This window comes from Arvicola amphibius, chromosome 9 (assembly GCF_903992535.2).
Source record: "Arvicola amphibius chromosome 9, mArvAmp1.2, whole genome shotgun sequence".
Taxonomy (NCBI): Eukaryota; Metazoa; Chordata; class Mammalia; order Rodentia; family Cricetidae; genus Arvicola; species Arvicola amphibius.
Window position 1 is genome coordinate 44,606,840 of NC_052055.2, and position 17,956 is coordinate 44,624,795.

Consider the following 17,956-nt stretch of genomic DNA (forward strand, 5'->3'; position numbering starts at 1 on the left):
TGCTTTGCCCCTGACACATTGAAGGTGTGCAGAGTTATCTGTCTCTGTGTGTCAGAATCTTCCTTGTGCTTGGGTCTGGGAGCATGATGCTCAGCAGGGGCATCTCTTTGGGATGTGTGTCCTTCTCACCCTTTCCTCCTCTCTGGGAACCTAAGCAGCCGTCTGTAGAGGGATGCCTTGGGCATTTATGCAGGACTTTTTCTTCATCCACACCCCACTTTTTAAATTTATATGTATTTACGGAGTAGCACATAGAGAGCCAGATGCCACTCTTTGGGTGTCCCACAGTTTATTTCACAAGCCCTTTACTGATGGGCATGGAGGATACCCCCGATTTTCCATAATAACAGCCTAGGACCTTGTACAGATGAGGCAAGAGCTCTTGAAGACATCTGCTACTTTGTTGACGGTGACCAGAGAGCAGTTCTCACCTGGGGTGGGGAAGAGACCACAGATAGGGTGGCTTTAGGTTTGACATAGAGCTAGGTAGGTAGATGTTCCTGTCACCAAACTAGGAAATCAGGATTGCTCATAAGAAAGGAGCAGAATCCCCCCTGGTTGAAGCTGGAACCATATTTCTACCTTTCTAGCACACCATGCACCCATGTTTTGCTGTACAGGGGTTGTTAGCTGCTCAGGTTCTGTGCTGGAGCCTAACGGATGTGTAGGGAGGAGGTGGATCCCACTGTGTTTATGGGAGGAGGCTCTGGAGTTAGCAGTCTGGGTTGAGACCTTGAGCAGGCTTGGTAACTTGAGATCCTGGTTCTTAGTGTCCTTGCTCATCTACAAGATGTGCCTGGAGCTGGACTGAGATGATGCATAGGCCACTAGAGTGCTGGCCACAGGTAATGCCCATGGGCAGCCTAGTGTTGTTCTGTAGGCTTTCTATTCTGGTTATCGCAGTATGGCCACTTGTGGTCCATGATGCATCAGAGTTGTTTCCAGACATTTTCCTGGTTATGTCCACTGGTTTACAGCCACAGGCAGGTGGCCAGGAGATAGCTGATAAAAACGGGTTTACCTGATGACAGTCTTGATCTGGTTCAGCTCTGGGCAGCAGCTAGTGTCTTCTTGTGGGTCTTGTCACTAGAGAAGCATTAGAAATCAAATTAAACTTGCAATAAAGCTTCCAGAGTTAGAGAGTCAGTGTGAGCATGTGTGGGTGAAAGGTTAGATATAAAAATCAAGCTCTTTGTCAGGTTGCTGTGATTATTATGGTTTTCTTATTCCTTTTTCTTTAAGAATTCTGTTTGAATCTTTGAAGCCAAAAAGTAAAAGCCATTTACTTTCAAAGATAAACAATTACTGGATTTGTATTTAGTGGCAAGAGAAACATAGCCAGTAAATTACCTGTTTTCCTAAGGCCTTTAAGGTAGCTCTGAGGACAGTGGAATACATTATCCTCCCATTACATAAAAACCAAAGTGGTAAATATTTGTTGAAGTTGGAGAAGCAAATCGCTGATGTGCAAAGGGCCAGCAGAAATGGCTCTACCTGCTGCAGGTCTGTGCCAGCATCCGCTGCTCTTTGTTTAGCTTATGCTCTGTTAGGAGCCCAGGGATGAAAGTAGCAAACAGAACTTAACAGCTCACTCCCCTCCTAGCATCACTCAGTATTTACCCACACAAAGACTGCCTGCGCTGAAGCCTGAGGAAAGGACACTTGGAGGCATTCGTGTTCATACGTGTGTCTGCCGAGCAGGAGCACCATCAAAATGTGCAGAGTATGCCGTTTCCTGAGGGCTGCTGAGTGACTGCACACAGCAGTAGAGCCTCTGTGGGCAGACTCGGTGTAGAGCTCACTGAGGGGCACCAGAGAGCGGTCAGCCAGCAGAACAGAAGGTGTCTCTTTTCCTCTGAGGAGTGAGCCAGGCACACAGCCATGGTCGCTAGTACCTAGGTATAGCCACTCTGGGTTTGAAGATGGAGAATGTGCCTGGATAGACAGAAGGAAGGCATAAATGAACTATGGGGTCATGTTCCCTGGAAGCATGGCCTTGAGCAGATGTTCCCGAGTGCCTTTGACTTGAGGGCCACATTACAGGGCCTATGGTGGTGAGTTCACTCCCAGCATGGGTGCTGGCTGTACCCCTACTCTCTGTGTGACCAACTCACTAAGTGTCTCACCTCAGGGTGGAAAGGAAATCCAGCCTACCTTCCAGAGTTCCTGAGAGGGCAGAAGGTAATTGATGTTTCAGTCATAGGGGAGAAACAGGGATCCAGGCCAACATTAGCCCTGCCCTTCAAGATCTTGCATTCTACTCTGGGGCAGACAGACAGACAGACAGACAGACACATACCCACACTGAATAGCACACTGGTCAGCAGGTGGTAAGCATGTCTTGGGATGAGGTAGTGTTGAGGGATAATGAAGATGCTGCTGGCGAGTAAGTGGTCATCAAAGACCTTTTGAAATGAGTGTGTTTCTGCTGAGCCCTGTGTGCAGAGAGGCTGAGTATGAGGAAGGCCTTCCAGGGAGAGGAGCCAGGGTGCAGAGGTCCTGTGGGGGAGAGCTTCAGCTGTTTGAGGATGGGAAGAAGGTACTGAGGCCGAGGGAGGTGGAGGGAGAGAGGCGCGTAGAGCAGAAGCACTTGGACTCCAGGGCTCTGAGGGCCAGGAGGAGGCACTCAGCTTTTGCTCGAGTGCCCTCTGGACTCAGGCTTGGAAGGAAGCACCCTGAGAGTTTCTATGGTGGCTAGTGGCCTTGAACTAGGTGGGTTTCTGGGCGTTTGGAGGGGAAGGAGAGGGAAGATGGTAACTGGGGGAAGGGAGCCAAGGGTTTTGGGATTGGACCTGGTGGGGTGATCAGTTTCAAGTACTATCTGGTGAGCCCAATGGATGTTCCTGATTGACCGTGAATGAGGCTGGGTGGACCCGGAGGAGAGGGCCACAGCATCTAGCTTGGAGCAAATGGTGTCCCAGACAGCACTTTTCTAGAAGGGTCATTTCATCAGTGGAGCAAACCATGGCCCTTTGATGCCGCTGAAAGCTGCAAACCAGTGCATGGTGCCTCAGGATAGTCTCTGTCCAACTCCACTGCACCCCCTGCCTACCCAGAGCCGTGGGCTCACTGCTCAGGGGACTGCATCTGAGGCAGCCCTTCACTGAGTGGAGCAGGGCAGGATAAGGCCAGGTTGGTTTTGGGCTCTATTTCTAGCCTTCAGTTTCTCTCATTTTTGGTTAATGTAGGCAGCTGTTGTGTGATGTTTTACTCTTTTGACTTTTTGAGGGACCCAGCTCCCCCCAAAAATCGTACACAGAGGCTTATTCTTAGTTATGAATGCCTGGCCCTAGCTTGGCTTGTCTCTTGCCAGCTTTTCTTAAATTATCCTGACTACCTTTTGCCTCTGGGCTTTTTATCTTTCTTTATTTCTGTATACCTTTCTTTACTTCTTTCTCCATGGCTTGCTGTGTAGCTGGCCCCTGGTGTCCTCCTCCCCCTCTTTTCTCCTATTTATACTCTTTGCCTGCCAGCCCTGCCTGTCCTTGCTCCTGTCTCACTATTGGCCATTCAGTTCTTTATTAGGACCATCAGGTGTTTTAGATAGGCAGAGTAACACAGTTTCACAGAGTTAAACAAATACAGATAAACAAAAATCACACTCTTAAAATAATAAAATAATATTCTCCAACAGACAGCAATATTCTTATTGCTCTTCAGAGACCAGAAGAAGTGATTTTCTCTCCTGTGGGTCTTTTTGGAGTAGTTGACGTCTGGTCTAGAACAGGCTTGCTATGAGCTTTGATGGCTTGGAAGAGCTATTCACGTCTCAGGCAGCTGACCAGCCAGTGTCCAGTGCTCCCCTCTAGAAGCCAGAGCCACATAATAGCAGTATGTCCCTAGTTGGGTTGTGTTGAGTGTTAGAGAAGGGTGTGTGTGTGTGTGTGTGTGTGTGTGTCTTTGTTTAACATGTTTACTGAAGGTATGTGAGAGAGACAAAGCAAGCACTAGCTAATTCACTCTTGCTCCAGATCTCATCAGGAAGGGCCGTTTTGAGCTACTGACATGCAGTGATCTGGCATATAGAAGACAAAATCCCCATGTTTTGACTTGGCTTCCTTTCACCTGCCTCTTCGTATATCAATGTAACGTGAGGGCCTGTTTTTTTTGGGTTTCTGTCCTGCCCAGTTCCCACAGTTGGTAAATCCCAAATAAAATCACACAGAGGTCTACATAAGTTATAAACTGATTGGCCCATTAGCTCAGGCTTCGTATTAGCTCTTATAACTTATATTAACCCATTATCCTTATCTATGTTAGCCACATGGCCTAGTACCTTTTTCAGCAGGGCAGGTCACATTTTCCTTCTTCCGTGTCTGGGCAGGACTGGGGAGGAATGGGCTTCCTCCTTCCCAGAATTCTCCTGTTCTCATTGCCCTACCTCTACTTCCTGTCTGTTTGTACTGCCTATACTTCCTGCCTGGCTACTGGCCAATCAGTGTTTTTTTTTTTTTTAAACATAATTGACAAAATACAAAATTGACAGAATACATACCACATCAAGAGCACCAAGCAACACTCAGTTGCTGGTAAATAGTTGTTATGTGTATAGTCCACCTGTATAGGACTGCCTGCCTGTACAGGTCACCTGTACCATACTGCCTGTCTACCACGGGGTTGGTTCGCATGTCAGGCAAGGGGCTGGAGATTGAAACACACACACACACACACATACACACACACACACACACACACACACAGAGAGAGAGAGAGAGAGAGAGAGAGAGAGAGAGAGAGAGAGACAGAGAGAGAGAGACAGAGAGAGAGAGAGACAGAGAGAGGAGTCATCCTTGAAACAAGAATGCCCCCTTTATTGTGTTCCAGGGCAGCTTATATAGGGCTCTCCTTGACTAATGGTTGCACACTAGCTCTTGGGACTTTTTCAGCTGCAAGCCTACCAGAAACCGCCCCCCCTCCTGTATCAGGAACTCATGAGGGTCTCATGCCCAGAGCAAGCACAGGAAAACAAGGTGTTTACTCTGGCAGGCAAGGGGTCACAGAAAATTCAAGGTCTGAGGGTCCGCAGTCCCCAAGAGAATCCCTTGTTCCTTTCTCTCAGCAATATTGTCTAAATGCCCATCATTTGTCTGCCTCTAATAGTATTAGAGTTTGTGTCTGTCTACTTTACAGACTGGGCCTCCTGCAGTCTGTGCCTCTGAGCCTCATGTCCTTATAGTCTAGTGGTCTGTGACAGGAGTATGTGTGGAATAGTCTAAGAAAGTGCCAGTGAAGTAACTGGAGTCATTGCTGTCAGTTTGTCTCCTGCTCAGTGTTTTTAGTGGTTACCAGTATTTCTGGCTCATCAGTTAACATAGACTGCTTTGTGTTACGGGATGCCAGAGAAGAGGGTTTTCAGTACATAGCATGAGAGGAGTCCCAGGAAAACAGGCCTTTACATATATGGCACTGTGTTTCTCTTGGAGGTTCTGGAGATTGGGAGTTGTTGGCATTGGTACAGAGGATCTCAGCTACAAGTCTCTTGTCATCCCATTTATGTTCACAAGGTGGCGATCATTATCCTTTGGTCTGTAGCCTTGAATCAGGGAGGTTTTAGTTATTCAATGTATTTTGTTGACATAGATTCATCGTACACAATGATGGTTTCATAAAGTTGTTTTCACATAAGTACCACTCCCTTCCTTTCCCTCTTATTCCATTCCTTTTCCAAGACAGTCTGACATCTACTGTCACAATGCCGTATGCATATGACTTCATGTATCTATGTGAGATCTGGAATTCACAAATGAAAGCCAATGGCAAAGTTCCCCCACGCATTGACTTGTATTACTTACTGTGACCCTCAGATGTTGACGGACTCTGTACGGATTTGGTAGTCTGGCTGTCGCTAGCACTGCCGTAACAAATGCAGGTGTGCAGTCTCTGAGGTGTGCTGACGTAGAGTCCTGGAGGTCGTCACCCTAGAGCGATTAGCAGATTACACTGTGGTTCTAGTGTCATTTTTCTTTGAGTGATTTTCAGAGTGACTGAACAAGTTACATTCCGCCTCCCCTTCACCATCACCAGCATTCATTGCTATCTTAATGACAGCCACTCTGACTAGGATGAAGAACATCACTGCTATTTAGTTTGTATTTCCCTCATTACTAACGCTTTTGAACTTTGGTTCTCATGTTTATTGGCCAGTACTTAATCTTTTTGAGGACTATTTTACTAGCCCATTTGTTGGTGGCTTGCTTGGCATTTTGGTGCTCAGTCTGTTTAGATCTTTATCTGTCTTAGATGCCATTTTTCTGGCACATGTGTACTTGCAAGGATTTCACTCAGGTTTTGCCTTTGCTGTGCAAACTTTACAATTTTGTGTGCTCCAACTGACCAGGCCTTATTCCCTGAGCTGCTAGAGTCCTGTTGAGAAAGTCCTTGCCTTTGTCTTCTTGCCTTTGCTTCCCCATGTCTACCTCTAACAGTTTCTGAATTTCAGGTCTTACGTTAAGGTCTTTGATCCCTTTTGAACTGATTCCTGCTTCATTCTTTTCCATGTGAATTCTTCATTTCCCCAGCACTGTTTGTTGAAGAGGCTGCCTTTTCTCTGGCATACATTTTTGGCATCTTTATGAAAAATCCTGTGGCCATTGAGTTGGTTTCTGGATTTTCTCTTGTTTTCATTGACCTTTGTGGCAGCCTTACAGTTTTTCTTACCACGGCTCTGTAGTGCATCCTGAAGTGAGGTGTGCTGAGGTCTTTGGCGTTGCTTTTCTTGTCCAGAATTACTTTGGCCTTCTGTGGTCTTTCACATCTATATGCACGTTAGTATTGTTTTCTCCTGTTTCTATAAAGACTTTGCAATTGTGATGGGGACTGCACTAACATTTAACATCTTCATTGTAGAGACTTTTCATTTCTTTGGCTAAGTTTATTCAAATATATTTTATTGTTCCGAAGGTATTGTGAATGGAGTTAATATTTTGATTTCTTTCTTAGATCTTCTTTACAGTATGCTCATTTATGGCATATGGGAAGGCTGCTGATTTTTATAAGTTGGTTTTGTACCCTGATTTGCTGAAAGTGTTTATCAGTTTTAAGAGTTTCCTGTTGGAGTCTATAGGGCTCTTATGTATCAAGTCGTGTGGTCTGCAAGTAAGGATAATCTGACCTTCCCCCCTTTCGTAGCTGTCTTATTCCTCTGTCTTACTGTCCTTTAGTGCGGTTTTAAGCAGTGTACTGCATGAGAGGAGTGGGGACACTTTGTCTTGCTCCTGGTCTAGTGGAGACTTAGTGAGTCTTTCTCCATTTTTCATGATGTTGGCTTTGCGTGTCATAAATACCCTTTATTATGCTGAGAATCAACTCCCTTAATTCCTAGTCTCTTCAGGGCATTTGTCATAGAGGGTGCTAGACTTTGTCAAAGGTGTCTTCTGCATCTATTGCAATGACTATCGATTTCTGTCCTAGAATCTATTTATGTGATGTTTTATATTTATTGATATGTATGTGTTAAACCATCCCTGCATTGCTGAAATGAAACCAAACTGATCAGAATCAATGCTTGTTCTGGCTAATTTATGTCAACATGCCACAGGTTCTGAGAGGAGGGAACCACAATTGAGAAAATGCCTTCATAAGGTTGGACTGTAGACAAGCCTGTATAGCATTTTCTTAATTAGTGATTGGTCAGGGGTGGGCTGGTGGTCCTGGGTTCTGTAAGAAAGCAGCCTGAGCAAGCCATGGAGAACAAGCCAATAAGCAACACTCCACAGTGGCCTCTGCATTAGCTTCTGTCTTCAGGTTCTCACCCTGTTTGAGTTCCTGTCCTCCATTCCTTCAGTGATGGACTATGGATGTGGAAGCATAAGCCAAATAAACCCTTTCTTCCCCAGCTTGCGTTTGGTCATGGTGCTTCTTCATAGTGATAGTAACCCAGACTAAGCCTTCCTTCCTTTTTGTGTGTGTGCCCTTCATCTGGTTTTGATAGAAGGTAATATTTGATTTTGGAGTTAAAATGAGTTTGGAGGCATTCCTCTTTCTTATTTTATGGAATAATTTGAGTAAGATTGCTGTCTTTAAAGGCCTGGTAGGATTCTACAGTGAATCCATCTGTGCCTGAATGTATTGTTTTGGTTGGGGGATTTTTAATTACTGTATCATTCTTGTTGCTCGTTACATATCTGTTTACATTCTTTATCTTATCTCAGTTTAACTTTGGTAGGTAACATGCCTTTAGAAAGATGTCCATTTATTTTAGATTTTCCTAGTTCAGTATTCTGTTTTGTATTTTAAAAAAGTCTTTTACCTTTAATCCCAGCACTCAGGAGACAGAAGTAGGTGAATCTCTGTAGATTCGAGACCATCCTGGTCTACAGAATGAGTTCCAAGACAGCCAGGGCTGCACAGAGAAATCCTGTCATGAAAAATACTTTAAAAAATTAAAAAGGAATTTAAATATTTGTGTGTGTGTTTGTGTTCATGTGCATGTCACAAGAGGTCAGCATTCTCTTCTAACTTGGGTTCTAGGGATTGAGTCCCAGACTGTCAGGCTTGGCTGCAGGTACCTTTATCTTGTGAGCCATCTCTTTAGTGTTTAGTGGAATGTGTTTTGAAGATATGTTCTTATGGTTTTTGTGAACTTTTGTTAGTATCTGTTGTAATCTTTTCCTTTTCATCTCTAATTTTATTTGTTTCTTGTATTTCTTTTGGTTAGTTTGGCTAAGGGTTTGTTGAACTTGCTTATTTTTTTTTTTCAAAGCCAACTCTTCATCTCATTGATTCTTTGACTTTTTTTTTTAGGTTCCCATTTCATTAATTTCTGCCCTGGTAGATTGCCCTTATTTTCTTACAGCTGCTGCTTGAGTTTGGCTGCTTGTTGGTGATTGGGCTGCTGTGTAGAGCTTTTATGTTGAAGCATGCTCCTTCTGTTTCTAGTTTCTTCAGGGTTTGTATCTTAGAAGGATGATGAATGTTGTTGAAGGCCTTTTCTGCATCAATTGAGATGATTATGTGATTTCTGTCCTTGAGTCTATTTATGTGGTGTTTTCCATATATTGATTTGTGGATGTTGACCTGTCTTTACATCCTTGGAACAAGGCCAACTTGATCACAGTGAACAATCTTTTAGATGCATTATTGAGTTGATTTTGTCAATATTTTAGCTTTGTCAGTGTTCTTTATCTAATCTCAGTTTAATTTAGGTAGGTAACATACCTTTAGGAAGTTACCCATTTCTTAAAAAAAACTGTAGTGTGAAGCGGCGGGGCTGCGTCCCGCCACCCGCCGCTGGCTAGCTTTACACCCGAAATAATTACACGGAAACTGTATTCTTTTAAAACACTGCCTGGCCCATAGTTTCAGCCTCTTATTGGTTAACTCTCACATCTTCCTTTAACCCATATTTATTAATCTGGGTAGCACCTCGAGGTGGATCGCTTACCAGGAGAGATCTTAACCTCTGTCCATCTCGGAGAGCAGCAGCATGGAGCCTCACCACGTGACTCCCTGAAGCGTCTCCCCCACTCTACTTCCTTGTTCCCACAATTCTGTTCTGTCTACTCCACCTACCTAATTTTCTGTTCTTAAAGGGCCAAGGCAGTTTTCTTTATTAATTAACCAATGAAAGAAACATAGACAGATAACTCTCCTCCATCATTTCCCCTTTTTCTGTTTAAACAAAAAAGAAAGGCTTCAACTTTAACATAGCAAAATTACATATAACAAAACAGTTAACAAGCAAGTATTACAGTTACAATATTTAAATCTATTTTATCTTTTATCATAACTAAGGAAAGCTATAACTATCTATTTATTTTTTAACTCCATCAAAGCCCGGCTAGCTCAGTCGGTAGAGCATGAGACTCTTAATCTCAGGGTCGTGGGTTCGAGCCCCACGTTGGGCGCCAATCTGTAGTGTGAAGCGGCGGGGCTGCGTCCCGCCACCCGCCGCTGGCTAGCTTTACACCCGAAATAATTACACGGAAACTGTATTCTTTTAAAACACTGCCTGGCCCATAGTTTCAGCCTCTTATTGGTTAACTCTCACATCTTCCTTTAACCCATATTTATTAATCTGGGTAGCACCTCGAGGTGGATCGCTTACCAGGAGAGATCTTAACCTGTGTCCATCTCGGAGAGCAGCAGCATGGAGCCTCACCACGCGACTCCCTGAAGCGTCTCCCCCACTCTACTTCCTTGTTCCCACAATTCTGTTCTGTCTACTCCACCTACCTAATTTTCTGTTCTTAAAGGGCCAAGGCAGTTTTCTTTATTAATTAACCAATAAAAGAAACATAGACAGATAACTCTCCTCCATCAAAAAACCTTCCACTTTAGTGTTTGGTTGAAAGCATAAACTCAACCCCTAACATCCTTATTCAAAAAGTCTGGGATGTTTGGTTGGAAGCCCCAGGCCCCTGACATCCAGTTTGGAATGTTGGGTGGAAAGTTCCAGCCCCCACCCCTGGGAGTTGCCTCAGTCCAAACTCCACTTCCCAGAAAGCCTGCCAAATGGTGACCTCTCCCTAGAGAGGGTCAAGACCACTCCCACAAGCTATTTAAACCGCCCCCCCCCCCCCCCGCCAAAAGAAGAACACATGGTCTTTCAGACTCTCCTTCCCTCTTTCTGTGTTTTCTCTGAGGGCCACTGGGTAATGCTGGCATCCATTAAACCTGGGCTTTTTCTAATTCTGTTTGATTTGGTCTGATTTGTTTATTGTGTTGGCGGAGAGGCTTATCGGGCCGCAAAAACTTTACATTTAGTATTTTTATTTTGTATTTGTTTGCTTGTTTTCAAGACAGGATTTCTCTGTGTAAACAGCTCTGACTGTCCTGGAACTCACTCTATAGACCAGGCTGACCTCAGATGCACAGAAGTCCACCTGCTTATGAGGGCTGGAATTAAAGACATGGGTAACCGCCACCCGGGTTTATTTGATATTTTTTAAAAAACATTTTATTATGTGTGTATGTACATATATATGCCTGCCACAAGAGCAGAAATTCTGATTTCATGTTCATTCACGAAGCTGCTCTTCAAATTTTCTTTTTTTGTGTGTCTTCTGGTGCTAGCAGGATGGCACTGGCTTCATGGAGGAGTTTTGTAGTGTTCCTTCTTCCTCCTTTGCTCAGTAGCAGGAGAAGTATGGGTGGAAGTTCTTTTTGAAAGGTCTGATAGAGCTCAGCGGTGAATCCCCCTGACTTTGGGTTTTATTTATAGTCCTGAGTCTTTTCCTCCTGCTTTGGTCTCACTGTTTATTGAAGATTCATTTAAGTTGTTTATATCTGCTGGGTGTGATTTTTGATAGGCCATATGTGCCTATAGCTACATTTTCTAATTTATTGGAATAGAGGATTTCCAAGTATGACCTGATGACCTAATTTGGTTCATTGGTGTGTGTCAATTTAATGACTCCTTTGTCGTTTCTAATTTTACTAATTTGTGCCTTCTTACTCTCTTGGTTTGTTTATCTAATGGTTTGTTAGTCTTGTTTATCTTTTCAAAAAGCCAACTCTGTCATTGGTAGTATTTTTTATTTCTGTCTTATTGATTTTTTTCCCTCATCTTTATTATTTCTTTCTGTCTACTGTGTTTGGGTTTGTTCTTACTTTCCTAAGTTCTTTAAATTATTTTAATTTTGTATGTATGAGTCTTTTACCTGCATTCTTTTTTTTTTTTTTTTCAAGACAGGGTTTCTCTGCAGCTTTTTTAGAGCCTGTCCTGGAACTAGCTCTTGTAGACCAGGCTGGCCTCGAACTCACAGAGATCCGCCTGCTTCTGCCTCCCGAGTGCTGGGATTAAAGGCGTGCGCCACCACCGCCCGGCTTTATCTGCATTCTTGTGTGACTACCATGTACATGCCTGGGGCCCATGGAGGCCAGAGGGTCTATTGGCACTGGAGTTACAAACACTTGTGAGTTGCCATGTGGATGTTGGGAATTGAATCCATGTCCTCTGGAAGAGTAGAAAGTGCTCTTAACCACTGAGTCATCTATCTACCCACTTGTTTTTCTCTTTCTTTTGAGACAGGGCTTCTCTGTGTAACAGCCCTAGCTGTCCTGGAACTAACTCTGTAGACCAGGCTGGCCTGGAACTCACAGAGATCACCTGCCTCTGCCTCCTGAGTGCTGGGATTGAAGGCGTGTGGTACCACTGCCTGGCAGCCACTTGTTTTTCTAAGTTTTTAACATATATCATTAAGTTATTTATTTGTGATACCTGTGGTTTTTTAAAATAGCTATAAATATCCCACTTGGAATTACTTTCACTGCAGCCCATATTACATGTTGTGTTTTCATCTTTCAATTGTAGGAATTTAAAGATTGCTCTTCTGATTTTAGTGATAAGTGTGTGTCAGTCTCCATGAATGCCAATGCTTTTTGCAGTTTCTCTTGCTGTTGATTTCTGCTCTGTAGTTCATTGTGATCACATAGACTGTAAGAAATTATTTCAGTTTTCTTGATCCAGTCTACAGTCTATTTTCACAGATAGTCTGTCTTCCACTTGATTTGTTTTATTGGTGAGGTCTTCCCTGAGGTTTTTTTTTTCTTTTTTCAATTTATTTTTTCTTCAGTATTTGTTTTAGTGAATTCATCCTTCATTTGCCATATTGACATTCTTATTTCATTCAGCTGTTTGTTTTTATTATTTTGAATCCATTCGGGAATTCGTGTCCTCTTTGAGTTTGCCAGCATTCTTAAAACCATTCCTTTGAATTCTTTGATTTCTTCTTCTTCTTCTTCTTCTTCTTCTTCTTCTTCTTCTTCTTCTTCTTCTTCTTCTTCTTCTTCTTCTTCTCCTTCTCCTTCTCCTCCTCCTCCTCCTCCTCCTCCTCCTCTTCTTCCTCCTCTTCCTTCTCCTCCTCCTCCTCCTCCTCCTTCTCCTTCTTCTCCTCCTCTTCTTCCTTCTTTTCCTTCTCCTCCTCCTCCTTCTTCTTCTTCCTTCTCCCCCTCCTCCTCCTCCTTCTTCTTCTTCTCCTTCTCCTTCTCCTCCTTCTCCTTCTCCTTCTCCTTCTCCTTCTCCTTCTCCTCCTTCTCCTTCTCCTCCTCCTCCTCCTCCTCCTCCTCCTCCTCCTCCTCCTCCTCCTCCTCCTCCTCCTCCTCCTCTTCCTCCTCCATGTTCATTGGTGTTTTGCCATGTAAAATGGCACCGTTCTCCCAGTGGTAAAACGCTGTGGTTCACGGGTCACTCGGGGCAGCAGATCCCAGGCAGGTAGCCGTGTGGTGGGTGAGAGACAGACATGGATAGGCATGCCATGCAGAGAAAGTGGGTATATATTTAGTGGGTTATGGAGGTGAAAGGGAAAGGAGGCAGGGGAGAAGGGAGGAGAGCAGAGAGAGAGAGAGAGAGAGAGAGAAGGGGAGAGAGGGGGGAGGGTTGAAGGGGAGAAGTGGGGAGAAGGGAGCATGGCAGAAGCTGCCTCTTAGGGAGAGAGACACGGAAAGGAAGGACTCGCAGGCTGGAAGCAGAAGGAAGATCTGCTTGCCTCAGGACAGACCATTACACCATGGGTGTCTGGTCCCCTGGAACTGGAGTTACAGACAGTTGTGAGCTGCAATGTGGGTGAACCCAGGTCCTCTTAACCTCTGAGCCACCTCTCTAGCTGATTCTTAGCTGAGGACTATTGTGGAATTAAGGAGTCTGTTGCCTTGATTTTCTGCATTGATTTGCACATCTGGGATTTGGTTGTTGGTTCAATTTTTTTTTTTTTTTTTTAATTTCTTGATGGTGCTGGAGAGCAAACAGGGCCTCCCTGCTAAGCTGCGCGCCCAGTCCCAGGCTTCCATTTAATTACCTTCGTGCTTCCAGTTGAAGTTTGCAGGCAGGTCTGGGGGACTTGCTTATACTCCTGAGGGGCCACCCTCCCCCTGTGCTCTTCAAGCCTGTTTGACCAGACTGGTGTGTATGCAGTGCCTCAGTGCAGAGAATGAGGTTGCCCATGGTGTTGCTTTCTGCCTCGGACAGCAGGGGTCAGCCTTCCCTTAGGAGTTTTCTAGGCCTAGCAAGGGAGTCACTTAGGAGTATTCTTCCCTGTTCCTGTTTCCCTCAGTTTGCTGAGTGGTCCTGCTTTCCCAAGACTCTGCTGTGGCCCCGCCCACACTGGGCTATGTTTGTGCTGGGTGTTTTCTTGTTACCAGTGCTGTCTTAGTTGAGCACAATTGCAGGGTGTCCCATGGCTCTATGGTTCTTTGGATCTCACTTTCTGAGTGGGTGGAGGGGTCCTCACTGAGTTTCAGGACAGGCCAGCTTCTGTGAGGCGGTCATATGACTCTGTTTTGGCTCTCATCTCCCAGTGGGTGCAGGGTGGGTTGGAAAGTGATCACGTAGAATTTTCTGGCAAAGTGATTAGTTTTTAGATTCTCTTGGAATCTGCTACCTCCTTGCCCTGGTGATAGGTGATGGTGTAGTTTATAGTGTTGTATGTTTCCAGTGTGTTTGCTCACAGGGGTTTTTGTTCCTTTTTCCTAGCCCCATCAGGGGAAGGGTGCTCTCCTCTTTTCCTGCTGCAGACCAGCACAGTCTGTTTACGTAAACCAGATTTTCAGTATTTCTGTGTATATCTAATCCCCACAGTCTTCTGTGTACTGTGTTGCTCTCCTTACCTGACTGTGAAGGCTCAGGTCCAGTATTTCCCTCAGATTCATAGGGACATAAGAGAGTGCTGCCTGTCCTACTCTGCCATCCCTACTCCTTAAGAGTAGAGGAAAACAGGGTCTGAGCCAAGTCATGGACGTTCCAGCTGTCAGGAGTGATGTTGGTGATGCTGCTGCTGGTGAGGATCAAGTGTTGATGGTAATGATAGTGAAGAAGAGAATGAAGAAGATGACAGCAGTGCTGCTGCTGCTGCTGACATTGATGTCGGTGACAGTGCTGATGACAGTGCTGGTGGTGACAGTGCTGATGGTGACAGTGCTGATGACAGTGCTGATGACAGTGCTGATAGTGCTGATGGTGACAGTGCTGGTGACAGTGCTGGTGGTGACAGTACTGATGGTGACAGTGCTGATGACAGTGCTGATGGTGACAGTGCTGATGGTGACAGTGCTGATGGTGACAGTGCTGATGGTGACAGTGCTGATGACAGTACTGATGACAGTGCTGATGGTGACAGTGCTGATGACAGTACTGATGACAGTGCTGATGGTGACAGTGCTGGTGGTGACAGTGCTGGTGGTGACAGTGCTGGTGGTGACAGTGCTGGTGGTGACAGTGCTGGTGGTGGCAGTGCTGATGACAGTGCTGATGACAGTGCTGATGGTGACAGTGCTGATGGTGACAGTGCTGATGGTGACAGTGCTGATGGTGACAGTGCTGATGACAGTACTGATGACAGTGCTGGTGGTGACAGTGCTGGTGGTGACAGTGCTGGTGGTGGCAGTGCTGATGACAGTGCTGATGACAGTGCTGATGGTGACAGTGCTGATGGTGACAGTGCTGATGGTGACAGTGCTGATGGTGACAGTGCTGATGACAGTACTGATGACAGTGCTGATGGTGACAGTGCTGATGGTGACAGTGCTGATGGTGACAGTGCTGATGACAGTGCTGATGACAGTACTGATGACAGTGCTGATGGTGACAGTGCTGGTGGTGACAGTGCTGGTGGTGACAGTGCTGGTGGTGACAGTGCTGGTGGTGGCAGTGCTGGTGGTGACAGTGCTGGTGGTGACAGTGCTGATGACAGTGCTGATGACAGTGCTGATGGTGACAGTGCTGATGGTGACAGTGCTGATGACAGTGCTGATGACAGTGCTGATGGTGACAGTGCTGATGGTGACAGTGCTGATGACAGTGCTGATGACAGTGCTGATGATGACAGTGCTGATGGTGACAGTGCTGATGGTGACAGTGCTGGTGGTGACAGTGCTGGTGGTGACAGTGCTGGTGGTGACAGTGCTGGTGGTGGCAGTGCTGGTGGTGACAGTGCTGATGACAGTACTGATGACAGTGCTGATGGTGACAGTGCTGATGGTGACAGTGCTGGTGGTGACAGTGCTGGTGGTGGCAGTGCTGGTGGTGGCAGTGCTGATGGTGGCAGTGCTGATGGTGGCAGTGCTGGTGGTGACAGTGCTGGTGGTGACAGTGATGGTGGTGGCAGTGCTGATGGTGACAGGGCTGGTGATGACAGGGCTTAATGGTGAGTGTGTGCCTGCATGTGTATGTGTGCCTCTGTTATATATAGGAAGGTCAGGAGTGTCTGCCCAGTTCCATTGTGTGGGTGTGATGTCCAGGAGAGGCTTTCTGGCAAAGTCTTAGACTATGCCGAATGGTCTCAGAGGGAAAGCATTCACAGTGCCAGATATTTGAAAGAGATTGTTTTTAGTTGAAGTTTGCAGTGTCCAGGTGGAACTTACTTATACTCCTGAGGTACCGCCCCTCCCCATGTGCTGTCCAAGCCTGTTTGACCAGATTGGTGGTTGACAGAGACAGAGCTAGAAAGAGAGCAAGGATGGAGTGAGGAGAGTTCTGGGGTTACAGAGAGGGAGGAAGAGAGAGCAAGGAAAGAACTAGAGGTAGAGAGAGGGAAGAGGAGGGAAGGAAGAGAGAGCTAGAGTTAGTGATAGAGGGAAATGGGAGGGTGGAAAAGAAGGGGCGAGGGAGAATGGGAAGAGCTAGAATTAGGGAGGGGAAAGGAGAGAGAGCAAGAGCTAGGGCGTAGTGGGGGAGAGGGGATAGAGAGATAAGAGAGGAAAGCAGGGGTGCAAGGATGGAGGAGGGAGGAAATGGAGGAGAGAAGTGGAGGAGGTATAGGAGAGTCAGAGAAAGGAGGGGAGGTAGAAATTGAAGGGAGAGAGAGAGGTGGGGAGGGAGGAGAGAGACAGGGACAGAGAAGAGAGGGAGCCCAGTTAGTGCTAGCAGGTACAAGTGAGTTCCACATGGAGGGGCCAGCACTGTCACAGTGAGGCCACCTTTATGACTTCATCTGGCCCCAGCCTCCCCTTCATGGACCCTGTGTGTAAGTACTATAGTCACCGTGGGAGTTGGGCCTCACTGTGTGCACTTTGAAGGATGCACTTTAATCTACAGCAGCTCAGATCTCCTTTATGATGTTACCCATGTATTTGTTTTAGGTTCTTAGGAATAAATAGATTATAGAAAAGTGTGAAATTGTAACTTTCAGTTCCTGCACACTGGCTCTTAGCATCTTGGGGGACAGGGTGGCATGGGTACTGAGTATGGGCACAGGTCCTAGCTGTACCATGCTGCACACTGACAGGGTGGTCTCGGCATGCTCTGCTTCTTAAAAGCCCCTTAGAGCCTCAGTTCTATCACCCGCAGAACGGGCGGTGGTACTCGCCTGCAGCTCCTAGAGGTTAATGAGGCCCCCTCGGGGAGTGGTTAGTGAGGAACCCTGTGCAGTCACCCGTCTGTCTGTTTTATGCACTCCCCTCCTGAATTTTCCCAGGGACGGTGGGGGGATGCTGTGATTTGCTGTCGGCCCCCCCCCCCCCCGCTAATGTTCTGTCATGAGTCTTTCCATGTTGTCATTTTCTCCATAGCCATCACTTAAGAACTTAAAAATGGAATTTTTATGTTTATATGTTTACTTGTGTGAGTTCATGTACACTGTGTGAATACAGAGGCCCAAGGAGACCAGAAGAGGGTGCCAGATCCCCAGGACCTGTAGTTACAGATGTTTGTGAGCCACCATGTAAGTGCTGAGACGTGAGCCCAGGTCCACTGCAGGAACAGCCAGTGCACTGAACTGCTGAGCCATCATTCCAGCTCCGATAGCTGTCATTTTTAATGGCTGTACAATGTTTTAAAAACGATACTTATTTAAAATTATTAAAATTGCATATCTGTCTGAAGCAATATTATATTTATATGCTTAATCAAGAACTTGACATGCTTAGTGGTCTTCTGAATCGTGACTTAAAAGTCCAGTAACAGGAATGCTGTTCACTGACGTTCTGGAGGGGAAGGGAGGAGGGACGGGCTGGGAATAGTCAGGGCCTGCCACAGAGTCTGGGGACTGGGGATGTTTCCTTTTACTTTTGATTCCCTAATTAT

The 17,956-nt window shown here is 45.8% G+C and overlaps 1 protein-coding gene and 1 non-coding gene across 2 annotated transcripts in view; both read left to right on the plus strand.

The window, feature by feature from the left end:
- Tbc1d22a (TBC1 domain family member 22A) overlaps window positions 1-17,956 on the plus strand; it is a 292,925-nt gene that overhangs the window by 26,630 nt on the left and 248,339 nt on the right. The window lies entirely within an intron of this gene.
- On the plus strand, window positions 9,773-9,845 carry Trnak-cuu. The gene has a single exon. It is a non-coding gene; the product is annotated as a tRNA-Lys (tRNA).